General features: G+C 46.7%; 1 protein-coding gene across 1 annotated transcript in view; it reads left to right on the top strand.

Moving 5' to 3' along the window:
* The window catches only part of LOC140420697 (uncharacterized), a 90697-nt gene that overhangs the window by 69384 nt on the left and 6792 nt on the right, over positions 1-14521 (top strand). The gene's annotated exons all lie outside the window — the stretch shown is intronic.

The raw sequence follows: 14521 nt of genomic DNA on the forward strand, positions 1-14521 counted from the left end.
CCTAACTCCCTAAACTTGTTTATTACCTCCACACCCCTTTTCCTACCTATGTCGTTGGTACCAATGTGCACCACGACTTCTGGCTGCTCACCCTCCCCCTTAAGGATCCTGAAGACACGATCCGAGACATCCCTGGCACCCTGGAGGCAACATACCTTCCGGGAGTCTCGCTCGCGACCACAGAATCTCCTATCTATTCCCCTAACCATTGAATCTCCTACAACTATTGCTTTTCTATTCTCCCCCCTTCCCTTCTGAGCCCCAGAGCCAGATTCAGTGCCAGAGACCTGGCCGCTAGGGCCTTCCCCCGGTAGGTCATCCCCCCCCCAACAGCATCCAAAACGGTATACTTGTTTTGAAGGGGAACGGCCACGAGGGATCCCTGCACTGTCTGCCTGTTTGTTTTTTCCCCCCTGACTGTAACCCAGCTATTCTTGTCCTGTACCTTGGGTGTGGTTACCTCCCTGTAACTCTTCTCTATCACCCCCTCTGCCTCCCGGATGATCCGAAGTTCATCCAGCTTCAGCTCCAGTTCCCTAACACGGTCTTTGAGGAGCTGAAGTTGGGTGCACTTCCCGCAGGTATAGTCAGTGGGGACACCGGTGGTATCCCTCACCACCCACATCCTACAGGAGGAGCATGTAACTGGCCTAGCCTCCATCCCCTCTTACCTGCCAGAATATAGCTGCCGTGTGGACTAACTAGATCTCCGCCCTCCGACTCTGGTCCCAGTCAGCTACACTTCCTGTAAACTCCTGGCTCTCTTCGCACTCTTTGCGGAAATGTCGGAAACAAAATGAAAGGAGCACCGTACTCCCTCCTCACCTAAGTCCCTCGGTCACCAAACTCTTACTATAGCACTCAAAATGCACCAAATTCAGCACTCCCTCGGTCACCAAACTCTCACTATTGCACTCAAAAAGCACCAAATTCAGCACTCCCTCGGTCACCAAACTCTTACTATAGCACTCAAAATGCACCAAATTCAGCACTCCCTCGGTCACCAAACTCTCACTATCGCACTCAAAAAGCACCAAATTCAGCACTCAGTGCAAACAAAGTCTGCACTGTAGGGGATCACTTTTATACTGTGAATCTAGCCTCTGAAAAACTGGCCTAATCCAATTAACTAATTAACAAGCTCCAGCTGCAAGTGCCTACAAGTAGAAGCCTGTTTAAAGCTGATTGAAAATTCACCTTCTTCTAAACCAAACAGCAACTTTTAAGTTAATTAACTAAATAAAAGAAAGATAAAAACTTTAGATAAAAATGAAGCCTTATACTCCCTCGGTCACCAAACTCTCACTATCGCACTCAAAAAGCACCAAATTCAGCACTCAGTGCAAACAAAGTCTGCACTGTAGGGGATCACTTTTATACTGTGAATCTAGCCTCTGAAAAACTGGCCTAATCCAATTAACTAATTAACAAGCTCCAGCTGCAAGTGCCTACAAGTAGAAGCCTGTTTAAAGCTGATTGAAAATTCACCTTCTTCTAAACCAAACAGCAACTTTTAAGTTAATTAACTAAATAAAAGAAAGATAAAAACTTTAGATAAAAATGAAGCCTTATACTCCCTCGGTCACCAAACTCTCACTATCGCACTCAAAAAGCACCAAATTCAGCACTCAGTGCTGGTGGGCAGGAGATACCGGGGAGGGGGGCCACTAAGGAGTTGCTGGCGGTGAGGAAGAAACTGCAGGGGCACTTTGATAGGTTGATGACGAGAAAAGCGGTGCGGCAGCTACGGAGGGCAAGTAGGGTCCAGTACGAGAACAGAGAGAAGGCGAGGGGCCTTCCGGTTTCGGGGATTTGCTAAGAAGTCACACATCAGGTGGCTCTCCTCCCACGAACCTGAAAAATAGACTCTTTTTCCTCGAAAAACGCCTGCAAACGATACAAATCAGCCCCACACCATTACAAAATGAAGGAAGAAGGAAAGATGCTGAACAACAGCCAGTCCAGAGGCTGAGTGGAGACCAGGAGTGGGAAAAGCCGGGACAAACAACTATCAGCTGAGCCGACCAGCGCACGAGGTGGTGAAACCCGGAACTCGCCAGAGTGAGAGGAACCGACCCACCGCACGAAAAGCCCCCTCTCACCAGGGGATGGATGGAGGATATTCCTCTCAAGTGAGTTGAGGGAATACCAAGAAGAGATGAAATCGGATATACAAGCTGCGGTGAAGCTTGTGGCCGAAGATCTGGCGAACATGCAGGTGGCCCTGGACAAAGCCGAAAAGCAACTGGAGGCCCAGGAGGCAACGATTAAAGATCTGGAAAGAGCTGCAGCGGACCAGAGCGATCGGATCATCGCCCTGGAAAAGGAGGTGGCAAGGCTGGTCGCGACACAAGGCAACCTGAGAGGAAAGGTTGAGGATCAGGAGAACCGGTCGAGGCGGCAGAACCTACGAATCGTGAGCCTACCGGAGAGGAGCGAAGGTCAGAACCCCACAGACTATGTGGCCCAAATGCTGGGTAACCTGCTGGGAAGGGACAGCTTCCCCAACCCACCTGAAATCGACAGAGCGCACCGATCGCTCCGACCAAAGCGCAAACCGGGGAACAGCCGAGGGCGATAATCGGCAAGATGCACCGGTACCAGGACCGGGAAAGAATCCTGTGCTGGGCCAGGCAGTCCACAAACTGCAGCCGGGAAGGTCACAAGATCCGGATCTACCAGGACATTGGGGCTGACCTGGCCAAGCGTTGGGCCGAATTTAACACAGTGAAGGCCGCGCTGTACAGAAACGGCGTAGGATTCGGAATGCTGGACCCAGCCAAGCTCTGGGTCATGTATCAAGGCAGGGAACACTTTCTCACGCTCCCTGCAGACGCATGTTCGTCGCAGAGAATGGACTGGAGAAATGGCAGCACGGGCAGCGATGAAGAGCCCGCAGAATGAGACTTTGATAAAGCAATGTTTTAACAAAAAAAAGCTCTCTCCCTTTCACAGTCTGCACAGCCAACAGGAGACCATTGCCACAGAGAGCGCTTCACACGGGTGAACACTGCCCCGTTTTGGAGACGAGAGCAGCAAGAGAAGGAAGGATGATCTAAATATAGCTAAGCACAGGGAAATGGTGGACAGGAAGCCCAGAAATCGGGCAATGGGAGGAAGTGAAACAACTCCCAGGAGGGGGCCACCACACTAGCAAGGTAGCTAGAACCGGGATTCATGTAGGAGAGAGAGGCTGCGGTGCGTCTCCCGCAAGGGGGATGGCGCCTGGGGTCGGGCAGATAACGGGCACGGAGGGATAATCAGGGAAGAAAACAGCAGGGAGGGGGAAGGTTTAGCTACGGAATGGAGGTGGGTGTGTGCGGGTGAGAAGATGAGAAGATTGGGGGGGGGGGGGGAGAAGAATACACCGGAAGGGAGAAATAGGTGTAGAAAGATGGAAGGCATTAGACAGGCTGCAACAGGCCACATGTGGCGACTTGGAACAAAATGTCTTTGCAAGCAACCACTTTGGAGGGTCCCTGGACAAAGGGAAACCCTGGATAGCAGGGGCTCACCCACATGGCATACACACAGTTGGCGGCCATGTGCACAACCTGTAAAGGGGCAGAGTGAATTGCAGGTGGTTATGTGTTTAACGATTTTGTATGTGAAGGGAAAGTCTTTTCAGGTTTACAGGATGGAATGGGAAAAGATATTAACATTTTAACAGATACAGGAGCAAGGCAATCCCTAATGGTATGGGATAAATATATCTGTTCAGAAGTGATGTTGAAGGAAGAAATTTTAGTTACCAGTGTTCACGGGGAGGTTAAAGGATTCCTCTGTGAGAGCAAACTTAAGAAGTAGCTTTGAAGATGGGAGGAATGGTTGTAGGAGTGGTAGGAACATTGCTAATTGCAGGGATTCAATTCATTTCAGGGAATGATACAGGTGAGTCACAGATAATAGTGATGCCCACTGTGGTTGAACAGCCAGGAGACAATCAAGCGACAGACAAATTGCAAATGGAAAATCCTTGGGTGTTTCCTGATTGTGTAGTAATGAGATCACAAGCACAGACAATGAGACAAGAGGAGCAAGTAAGTGTATTGATGTTGTCCATCATAATTTCCTTGTGCGTTTTCCTTTAAGTTAATACTTTACTAATTGATCACAACAAGACTGAACTGTTCCTTCCTGGTTTGCATATCTTTTTTTCACATTATACCAAATTGAAAATATGCACCACTAAGAAGAATTCCACGTTACCCTTCTGGGTTTTGGGATACCCTCACATTTAACATAAGCAGGATTATTAACATTTTTAAAACCATGTTCTGTTTAATTAATGAACTTTTATCAATAGAAATGTTTGATTTTATTCAACGTTTCATTACTAGATTGATGCACTATAGGGAAAGTGGAAGAGAAGGGTTGGCAGACTCTTTAACAGAAAGTGAGTCCCTCTGAGGTAATTGGCAAAGAAGCCAGAGGGGAGATGAGATTTTATTTTATTTGTTTACACAGCGAGTTGTTCTGATCTGCCTGAAAGCAGATTCACGAGTATCTTTCCAGTGGGTAAATACTTGAAAGAGAAGAATTTGCAGGGCTGTGGGGAAAGAGCAGAGCAGTTTGATGACTCAGAGACCTTTCAAAGAGATAGCAGACGCACGATGGGACGAATGAACTCCTGCAGCCTGTGAATCTGAGTCTCCTGTTTTTGTGCAGGTTAAAAGGGACAGATTTCATTGCAGCCCCTTCCCTGTATATGTATTTAAAGGGACAAGTTTCTCTTTAGTTCTGAGTGACCGATATAACAATTGGTTGGAGGCCCATTTCCCAGTCAGTTCTCCAGCACCTTCTTGTCTCTCTATTAGTGCGATGCCCATGGCAGTTTCCCAACTGGTGCGCAGGCCCCGTTATTCTCAGCTAAATTCAGCCCTCAGCTCCGTCTCCTGCCTGTCAATGACAGGAGAAACAGAAAGGTGACCGAGGCTCAAATGCAAAATCTAAACTTGTGGTCCTAAACCAACACTTCAACATTTGTTAGTCAATTCCATGTTATTTATACCGGGGATTTTATTATTTGATTTCGGCTCTGGAGGCAAAGAGTGGGAGTTTTAAAGGGTATCCTTCCCTTTCTAACTTTGTATTGTATGTAGCTGTGTTTTTCAAAATATTTTGACCGGGGCCCATTTTTACCAACTGGCCATTCTCCGGGATCCATGCCTGCCGACCATCGCGACCCATGGCAGCCGACCATCACGACCCACGCCAGCAGACCATCGCGACCCACGCCAGCCGACCATCGCGAGCCACGCCAGCCGATCATCGTGACCCACGCCTGCCGACCATCACAACCCACGGCAGCCGACTATCACGACCGAAAATGTTTCTGTAACTTTAATGTGACAGGTGAGACTGCTTGGTTCTCACGATCTCATTTGCTTTGTCATTCACTGTTACATTTCTGCCAAGGACTTCAACTGATGATTTAAGTTCTCATTGCATCCGTTGAAAGAAATTAAGAAGGTTTATCCTTGAACTCATCATGATTCATCTTTAAATGCCTTTGAAGTTTTGAGGGTTTTAAACTTTCATTTGCCAGTTCCTCCCGCATAGAACACACGTGAGCTTTGCACCTGGATTCACATTAGCACAATTAATAAAGCCATACGTTAAAAAAATCATCTTTATGCTGTTCTGTTCCTGATTTTGGATTCTTTTTAATGTGTTGTTCACCAGAGGCCCTGGAGCTCACATGAGCACTGCTGGCAGCTACAAATTGGAGCAATCTCCCTTGCACCCTGAACATGGGTCTGGGCAGGTGACCTGCTCTCTGCCGCCACTTCTGGGCAGAAAACTCCATTGATGTTTTAAAAGAATTTACTCCTTGGTCAGCACGCTGACGTCAGGAGGAAACGTTCTGCCCCGCTGGGCTCCAGGCCTGCGCACTGCTGAGGGGTAACACATGCACGGGGCGGTCGGCATTCCTAAAGTTGGTTGCGGCCGGTCACGGCCATTGTGCACTTCTTCCCGTGATCAGGAATGCCATGACCAATGGCCCCACGATCCTCCCAATGCTTGCCTTCGACTCACCTGCCGATCGTGACCCTGAGTTTGAAAATGACTGGTCTATAGTGTCAGCCGTTGCTCAGTGGGCAGCTCTCTCACCTTTGAGTCAGAAGGTTCTGGGATCAAGTCCCACGCCAAGGACCGGAAGACAAAAATCACTTCCAAAGGGCAGCACGGTGGCACAGTGGGTTAGCATTGCTGGCTCACAGCGTCGAGGTCCCAGGTCTGATCCCGGCTCTGGGACACTGTCCATTTGAAGTTTGCACATTCTCCCCGTGTTCGCCCCTACAACCCATAGATGTGCAGGTTAGGTGGATTGGACACGCTAAATTGCCCCTTAATTGGAAAAAATGAATTGGGTACTGTAAAAATAATTTTTTTAAATCACTTCCAACATTCCTCGTCCCGGCACTGAGGGAGTGCTGCACTGTCTTTCAAATAAGATGTTAAACTGAGGCCCTGTCTGCCCCTCAGGTGGGTGTAAAAGTTCCCACAGCCACTATTTTGAAGAAGAGCAGGGGAGTTATAGATCATAGAACAGTACAGCACAGAACAGGCCCTTTGGCCTTCGATGTTGTGCAGAGCTTTGTCCGAAACCAGGATCAAGCTATCCCACTCCCTGTCATTCTGGTGTGCTCTATGTGCCTATCCAATAACCGCTTGAAAGTTCCTAAAGTGTCTGATCCCCAGTGTCCTGGTCAATATTTATCCCTCAACCAACATCACTAAAAACACATCATCTGCTCATTATCTTTTTAAAAATAAATTCCAATTAAAGGGCAGTTTGACATGTCCAATCCATCTTTTTGGGATGTGGGGGTGAGACCCAAGCAGACACGGGGAGAATGTGCAAACTCCACAGACATTGACCCAGGGCCGGGATTGAACCACTGCGTCAACCTATCTGTTCATTTGTTATCTGGAACTTAATTGTTTCAGCCTCCCCTAACTTACCATTTAATAAATGCACTTTGGTTCGGACAAGACTTTAACCAATTAAGAAAAAGGCAGAATTCTCTGGATAGTAAATTTAAAAATAAGTTTATTAAATGAAAAATGTTTACTGGACAACTTTAAGACATTGACTTTTACAACTTCATGTGGGTGATCAGTCTGTAGAAGTGTAACCCTCTCTGGCTCCTTCTTTGACAGTAATTCTTGTGGAATTCAGCCTCGGGAGTCTGGCTCCTTCTTTGACAGTAATTTCCTTGGAACTCGGCCTCGGGAGTCTTCAGTACTTGGCCAGCAAGGAAGACTTTCGGAACCTCTACTTTTATCCCCAAAATGACCATTACCTCACGTCAGAGTTGGGTCTGTTGTAACATGATAATTGCTCAATTTGGTCACTGGGTTAATTTAATTGGATCCCCAATTACTGACACCACCTTCTCTCATTATCTCAGACAGGAATACAATAGAACTGTTTCATACTATCCCTTTATCTGATTCTATACAATCCCTTATTCACACAGTTTCAAATGTTGAGGCTAATCAGAGCTTGAAGGTCTCTCTTGCCAGTACATTTATCCTCATTGCACATTCTTTACATACACAGCAATTACGTTTTTACAATTTTACAAAAAAAAACTTTGTCTTTCACTATAACCACTGATTCATTATTGATTCATGAATTGTAACTCAATTCAGGCTCATTATTTATTCAATCAAAGGGCGGCATGTGGCGCAGTGGTTAGCACTGGGACTGCGGCACTGAGGACCCGGGTTCGAATCTCAGCCCTGGGTCACCTGTCCGTGTGGAGTTTGTACATTCTCCCCATGTCTGCGTGGATTTCACTCCCACAACCAAAAGATGTGCAGATTAGGTGGATTGGCCACACTAAATTGCCCCTTTATTGGGAAAAAATAATTGGTACTCTAAATTTAAAATAATATTTTCTTTTTAATTATTTATTCAATCATGTGTTACTGACTGGTAGCTAATTAACACAGAACTCGTTCAATAATGCATTTGGTTAATACTGTTATGGGACAGGGTTCAGAAAATTCCAAAGTGTATTACGGAGTTCATCTGGCCTATAACTGTTTATTGATGTTGGTTATGATGAGCAGAAGTGCCTGCCTTTCAGGTTTCATTCAACAGAATTCTTAGGCACTTTTAATCAAAAAACAAACTTTATTCTACAAATTTAGTAAACATTTGTATAAACACACAGTAAGAATTATTATCAACTACAAACATAAAGAGCCCACGCAGCTACAGTAATCTATGTATAACCCTTAATGAATACCCCCTTCACTGTTCCAATTTAATAACAAGATCCAAGTAAAAACCAGAACCCCCTTTTCAAAGGTGTGGCCCAGCACTCTTACTGGTAGAAGACTTGGTATTGATACTTTTGTTTCCTTTCCAAACAATTCTTTCCAGAAAGCAACGATCTCTTTTAAGTTATCAAGCAGTCTGGAAACAGCTTTTAAAATGAAGATAGAGAAACACTTCTTTCAACCTGTGCAGTTCAAACCAGCCCAAAACTCAAAGCGAAAGTAAAATTTCACAGAGCCACCGCCCAGCTCCACCCACACAATGACATCACTGAAGCCATGTGATAAGACAAAAACATTTCTTAAAGGGACACTTCCATGACAATACAAGATTCACTGGTTCAAAGAGCCAGTTTTGTGGAAGGCAATCACTTTCTTTCTTACTCATCTTGATTGGGTTGAACAAGGAGTCTCAGACTTGAGCCAGATTTTGGCAGTATAAGATGCCCTGTACCTTTACAACATTCTGGAACAATTTGTTAATTTAAACTATTTTTGCTAGTTCAGTTTGTGGAAACATTTTGATTTATACAGCATTATTTTTTTAAATGAAGATCCAGTCACATGTTAGGGTTTCACTGAAGGTAAGCATCCAGTTACAACAGGCGGTAACAGAGGCAAATGGTATGTTGGCCTTTATAGGGAGAGGATTCGAGTACAGGAGTAGGGATGCCTTGCTGCAATTATACAGAGCCTTGGTGAGGCCACACCTGGAATATTGTATGGAGTTTTGGCCTCCTTATCTGAGGAAGGATGTTCTTGTTCCAGAGGGATTGCAGCAAACGTTTACCAGACTGATTCCTGGGATTGCGGGACTGACTTATGAGGAGAGATTGAATTGGTTAGGATTGTATTCACTGGAGTTCAGAAGAATGAGAGGGAATTCTAACAGGACTCGACAACGCTGATGCAAGAAGGATGTTTCCGATGGTGGGGGTTTCCAGAACCAGGGGTCACAGACATTCAAAGAAACTGAGTCTTAATTTTGTGTAACAACCTTGGGCAGGATTCTCCCTTCGAAATTGGGAAACGCAATTGGGCAGAGAATAGGTTCTGATGCCAAAATCACGGCGGGTGCTGATTTGACGCCAAATCGCAATTCTCCATGACCTCGACAGCAGCAATGCAGTCCAGAATGCAGGTACAGTAAACACCGCTTGCATATCAGTAGCGGCCCTGACCCAGTATTCTCCGGTGCCACCGCGATTCTCCGCCTCCGATGGACCGAGTTCCCTTGAGCTTTTAAAAATCGTGAAACCAGCGTTGTGGCTTCTGAGGGACAGAGATTGGGTACAGAAGTGTCCAACATCGCTATAGTTTGCTGATAGTTGTCCCGCTGGCCAGGGGGCTTTTGCCAGGGCTGGGGGGAGTAGCGGGGGTAGCCAGGAGTGGGGCTGTGGGGTCGGGGTGGATGGGCACGGAACACCATTATCTCAGCTGGAAAGGCAGCTATGCAGCTGCGCTGCTGCTGACCGCCCACTGTGGTCGTAGGGCCATGGGTCTTTTAGGTGCCCGACCCCAGGCCACCCCCCCTAGGTGCCCTCTGGCCCCAGCGACCCATCAGCTGTATGGGCGCACTCTAGCACAACCAGTGCCATCTTGTTGGCTGGAATGAGTGTGTGTTTGTGAGGATTGTAATGTGTATATGCGACTACAGCTTGTCAGCCTCAGAGTGTCAATCATGGACCCGGCAAATCCCGCATTGTTTATCATTGGAATCTAATGTGTTCCACGTGGTGCCGGTGCTAGCCCCTCCACAGTCGCTGAATCGGTCCAGGTTTGGCACCAGTTTTGCTGTCGCCAAAGTCCACAAATCCTGCCCCAGCGTCAACACTTAATCTCAGGAACAGAGAATCCAGCCCCATGTCTTTCACTCAATTTCAAATCACCTGTGAAAATCCAAATACAGCATATCGTGGAATTTATTGATTTAAAACAGAATGAGTTGTTGTGATTTGGGATTCTCTGCCTGACAAAGGTGCAGGAAGTAAATTCAACTGTAACTTTCAAAAGGGAACTGGACAGATTTGATAGGAAATGAAACTTGCCGGGCGATGGGACCAATTAGATAGTTCATTCAAAGAGCTAGAATAGGAACAATGGGTGGGATGGCCTCTTTCTGTGCTCTCTGAGACTCGTTTGCATTTGAAGAAAGTGGGAAATACCTGGAACCCACCTCCTATGAGTGGAGTAGAAGCAGAGATGATGGAATGTTTCCAAAAGGAAATTGGATGGATTCTTGAAGGAAATAAACCGACAGGGATAAGGGGATATGGGTCACAGTCTGAGGATACGGGGTAGACCAATGAGAACAGAGATGAGGAGCCATTTCTTGATCCAGAGAGTGGTCGGCCTGTGGAATTAGTTACCACTGGAATAGTTGAGTCCAAAACATTGTATGTTTTCAAGAAGCGGGGCAGGGGGACAGTGGGATTATGCTATTAAACTGGATGATCAGCCATGATCATAATGAATGGTGGAGTAGGCTCGAAGGACTTAATAGCCTCCTCTTCCTCCTATTTTCTATAGAATAGGACAATGGTTTGATCCACAGAGAGCTGGCATGGATCCAATGGGCCGAATGGCCCCATTTTCAACCCTGATGCCAGTCTGATCTAAGGAGAGAAATTTCAAATGTTACAGTCTCTCCACCTCACTGAAGTCCCTCATCCCTGGTGCCGTTCTCATAAATGTCCTCTGCACCCTATCTGAGAACGTCACATCTTTCCTAAAGTGTGGAGCCCATATATAGGATTCCATTATGGAGTGATAGAATTGAAAAGCAGGGAGGTTATGTTCAACTTGTTTAGAACCAGGGTTAGACTAACTGGGAGCACTGTCAACATTTGTCATCTCCATTCAGAAAAAGGAAATAGTGGCACTGGAGAATGTGCATCAAAGATTCACACTATTAACACCAGAAATTAGCCACCGTTGCATCACCTTTCCGGTTGGATTTTTGTTCCTTAAAGGAATCTATATTTGTTGTATCAATGAAAGTCACCAAAGTCCCAGAGGACCATAGGCTGCTTTCCCCTTTGGGAGAGAGAGAGCTGATTGGTGAGATTGAATCTGAGGGTCGCCACACCTCAGGTGAGGGGCAATGTTGAGAAGGCCATTTCATTGATAATCGCACCCGGTACAGGAGTTGAAGCCGTGCTGTTGGCATCGCTCTGCATCATGAACCAGCAGTGCAGCCAAGTGCGCTAACTAATCCCCTCGTAAAATGCAATAATTCCTTAAATATTAGCTATTGCCTGTCAGTCAACAAACCATTAAGGTAATTTCCCATTCTACCTCAGACAACTTGCCCCTCATACCCTGCTGTGAGAAAGACACAGATAAATTAAAGAAATAAACCAAGTCATGACCATATCCCATCTTCATGGCAATGTGGTATGATTTGGGGGATTCCAAACAGAAATGGGAATGAAATATCTTCTAACTTCCAAACACCCCTTCACTCTGTAGTCCTTGTGAAAGTTGAAACCAGGTATTCACAACAAGGCTCAAGTATCAGCCCACTGGACACAAAGTCATGAGACCAGTCAGTCCAGCAGAAAGAAATCCTCCAACCCTCCCCATTGACCAACTGAATAAAATGCAGTCCTGGATGTAATTGAGAGCAGAAACAATAACCGCAGAATCCAATCCCAGTAATCAATTGTGAACTTGTTGTGTCTGAGCAAGTGCGATGAATGACCAAATCCCTTCCAACACTGAGAGCACGTGAACGGCCTCTCCCCAGTGTGAACTCACTGGGATTTCCATGAGTGAATTCAATTTAACTTATTCATTTGAATATGACCATATTGTTAGTATGTTTTGAAAAACTCTGGGTGTGTAACCTGTATTGTTATCCTCCTGTTTGTATATGATCTTACCCTCTTTCCTCACTCACTGGGTGCGATCCAATGGCCAACCTGCACCGGCAAAGCAGCTCACCGCAGTGCTGTGTGGCTAATGAAAGCCAGGAGACCTTGTCCCGGGATCTACTCGGCTTGCCACGCCTTGCAAGATTCAACGCGATCTCGCGAGAAGTTGTGATGTAAATCCCGTCATTATGGGATTTTTTGGCAAAACTGCATATTAGGGCGAGGCCATCAGTCTCACCCTAATGTGCAGATTCCCGAGGTACCTGAGGCTTTGGGATTCAATCCCTTCGCCTCAGAGACCTTGAGAGGGCACCGTTCAGCACTGGACCCTATAAAAAGAGACAGACGGAACAGCACTTGTAGGGGTCTCCCAGGGGATTGTAGGTCACAAACTGCATGCTCTTTGGGCAGGGTGGCGCCCTGGCACTTCTGGTGCCATCTAGGCACCCTGGCAGTGCCATCCTGGCACCTTGCTGGTGCCATTTGGGTGCCTGCCTGGCACTACCAAGGTGTCCAGGTCGCACTGCCAGCAGGTTGGCACTTTCAGGTGCCAGGCTGGCATTTTTTACATGCGTGCGATCGGGCAAGTGGTGCCCAGAATGAGTCTTGAGGATGGTGCGGGTGGGGCCGGCGGTCCTCCCATACTCTGTTCGGGCTGGTGTCGAGCAGAGGAGAGGTCAGGGTTCATTCTGGAGGCCTCGGAGATCGAGACAGCATTTAAAAATGGCCTCCCGATCTCTCATGACAGCGGGGAGTTCTGACCAGCGGAACTCCCCACTGTGCAGCCTTGGCCGCGCATTGCTTGTTCATGTTCCTTATACAACGTGAGGCGTGTTCAATAGCCATGTGCTTCTCTGCACTGCATGTGGCGGGAAACTCGCAGCTAAACGTGCTGGCTAGGGGAATTTGTTCGTCTTCGTAGATTCGCGTCCACTATGTTAACATGTTAACTGTTCAATTGCTCTGGCATTTTATCTGGCGAGCCTCGGCCCCTCAAATATCATGTTCTGAAATAATTCTGCAATACCTTGTATTTATGTTGACAATATCTCTTATTCTGCTCTGTACCCAATTTCCACCAGTTTTTGTTATTCCGTTGTGTTTATTGTTAAAAAAAATGTTTTAAAACAATCTGTCCAATTTATCTGTGAAAATATTCAATGCCCCTCCCGGCCTTCACTGGTCCCTGTGGAAGAGAAATCCAGAGACTAACAACCCTCTGAGGGAAGAGATGACTGGAAATATATAACATAGCTGCAGGACAATATTACACAACCAGAAATAATAATAAATATACTTTACTACTGAACCATCAATAATATATCTAATCTATATCAGATAACAACACCAGACTGAAACAACTGAAAGGGGGAGAAAAGAAAGTGTTTTACTCACAGATGTTGGAGACAGGAGGAGGTTTCAGTCTGTGTGAAGCTCAATGTTCGTCCTCACAAAGCCCGCGCTCTGATTGGCTGTAGGACCAGAGTCCTTCAGCTGTACAAGTCTTCCCATTGGTGAACAGCTCAGAAGGAAAGTCAGGGGTAGCCTCGCCCCCGTAATTCCGCAACTTCCACTCTCCCTTGGACATGCGCAGTCCCGGACCACAGGGGAGGGAGAGATCGCCGAGTGGCTTTTCGCGCTGGCCGGAGCTGTCAGCTGGTTGCCTGGAAACCTTGTTTCGAGGAGCTGTGGGGGAGGGGGCGGCGTTCCCGTGTCCGCGCGCCGGAACCCGGAGACGTCACCGCCGAACAGGGTAATTCCTATTGGCTGATTCAAGCAGGTTTCCACTGACGTCATACAAAGCGGAAGTTGGAGGTAAAACTTCCTCCTGTCTCCAACATCTGTGAGTAAAACACTTTCTTTTCTCATTCTCACCTTCAATTGGTCACTTGCAGCAACTGAAGGGAAAGGAAGTGAATCCAGGGAGGGTGCAGACTCTGCAAAGCTTGGCCCAGGTCTCTCTCTCTCTCTCTCTCTCAAAGACATTGACATCCTTTGCTCCCTCAGCTTGACACATTTATTTGTCTGACTAAAAGGATGGTCTCTTTCCTAATGTTCACAATTAAAGACCTGCTTTTCCCAGGCGATGGCTGACATTTAAGGGGGCAGTAAATTAATATCAGTCTTGAGATATGTCTGGTGTTGTTACATGGCACGGATTAGATACATTGGTAGTACAGTGGTTAGCACGGTTTCTTCACCGCTCTGAGGTCCCAGCTTCGATTACCGGCTTAGGTCACTGTGTGGAGTCTGCATGTTCTCCCCGTGTCTCCATGGGTTTCCTCCTTGTGCTCTGGTTTCCTCCCACAGTCCAAAGATGCACAAGTTAGGTGGATTGGCCATGCTAAATT

Source organism: Scyliorhinus torazame, chromosome 5, assembly GCF_047496885.1.
Source record: "Scyliorhinus torazame isolate Kashiwa2021f chromosome 5, sScyTor2.1, whole genome shotgun sequence".
Taxonomy (NCBI): Eukaryota; Metazoa; Chordata; class Chondrichthyes; order Carcharhiniformes; family Scyliorhinidae; genus Scyliorhinus; species Scyliorhinus torazame.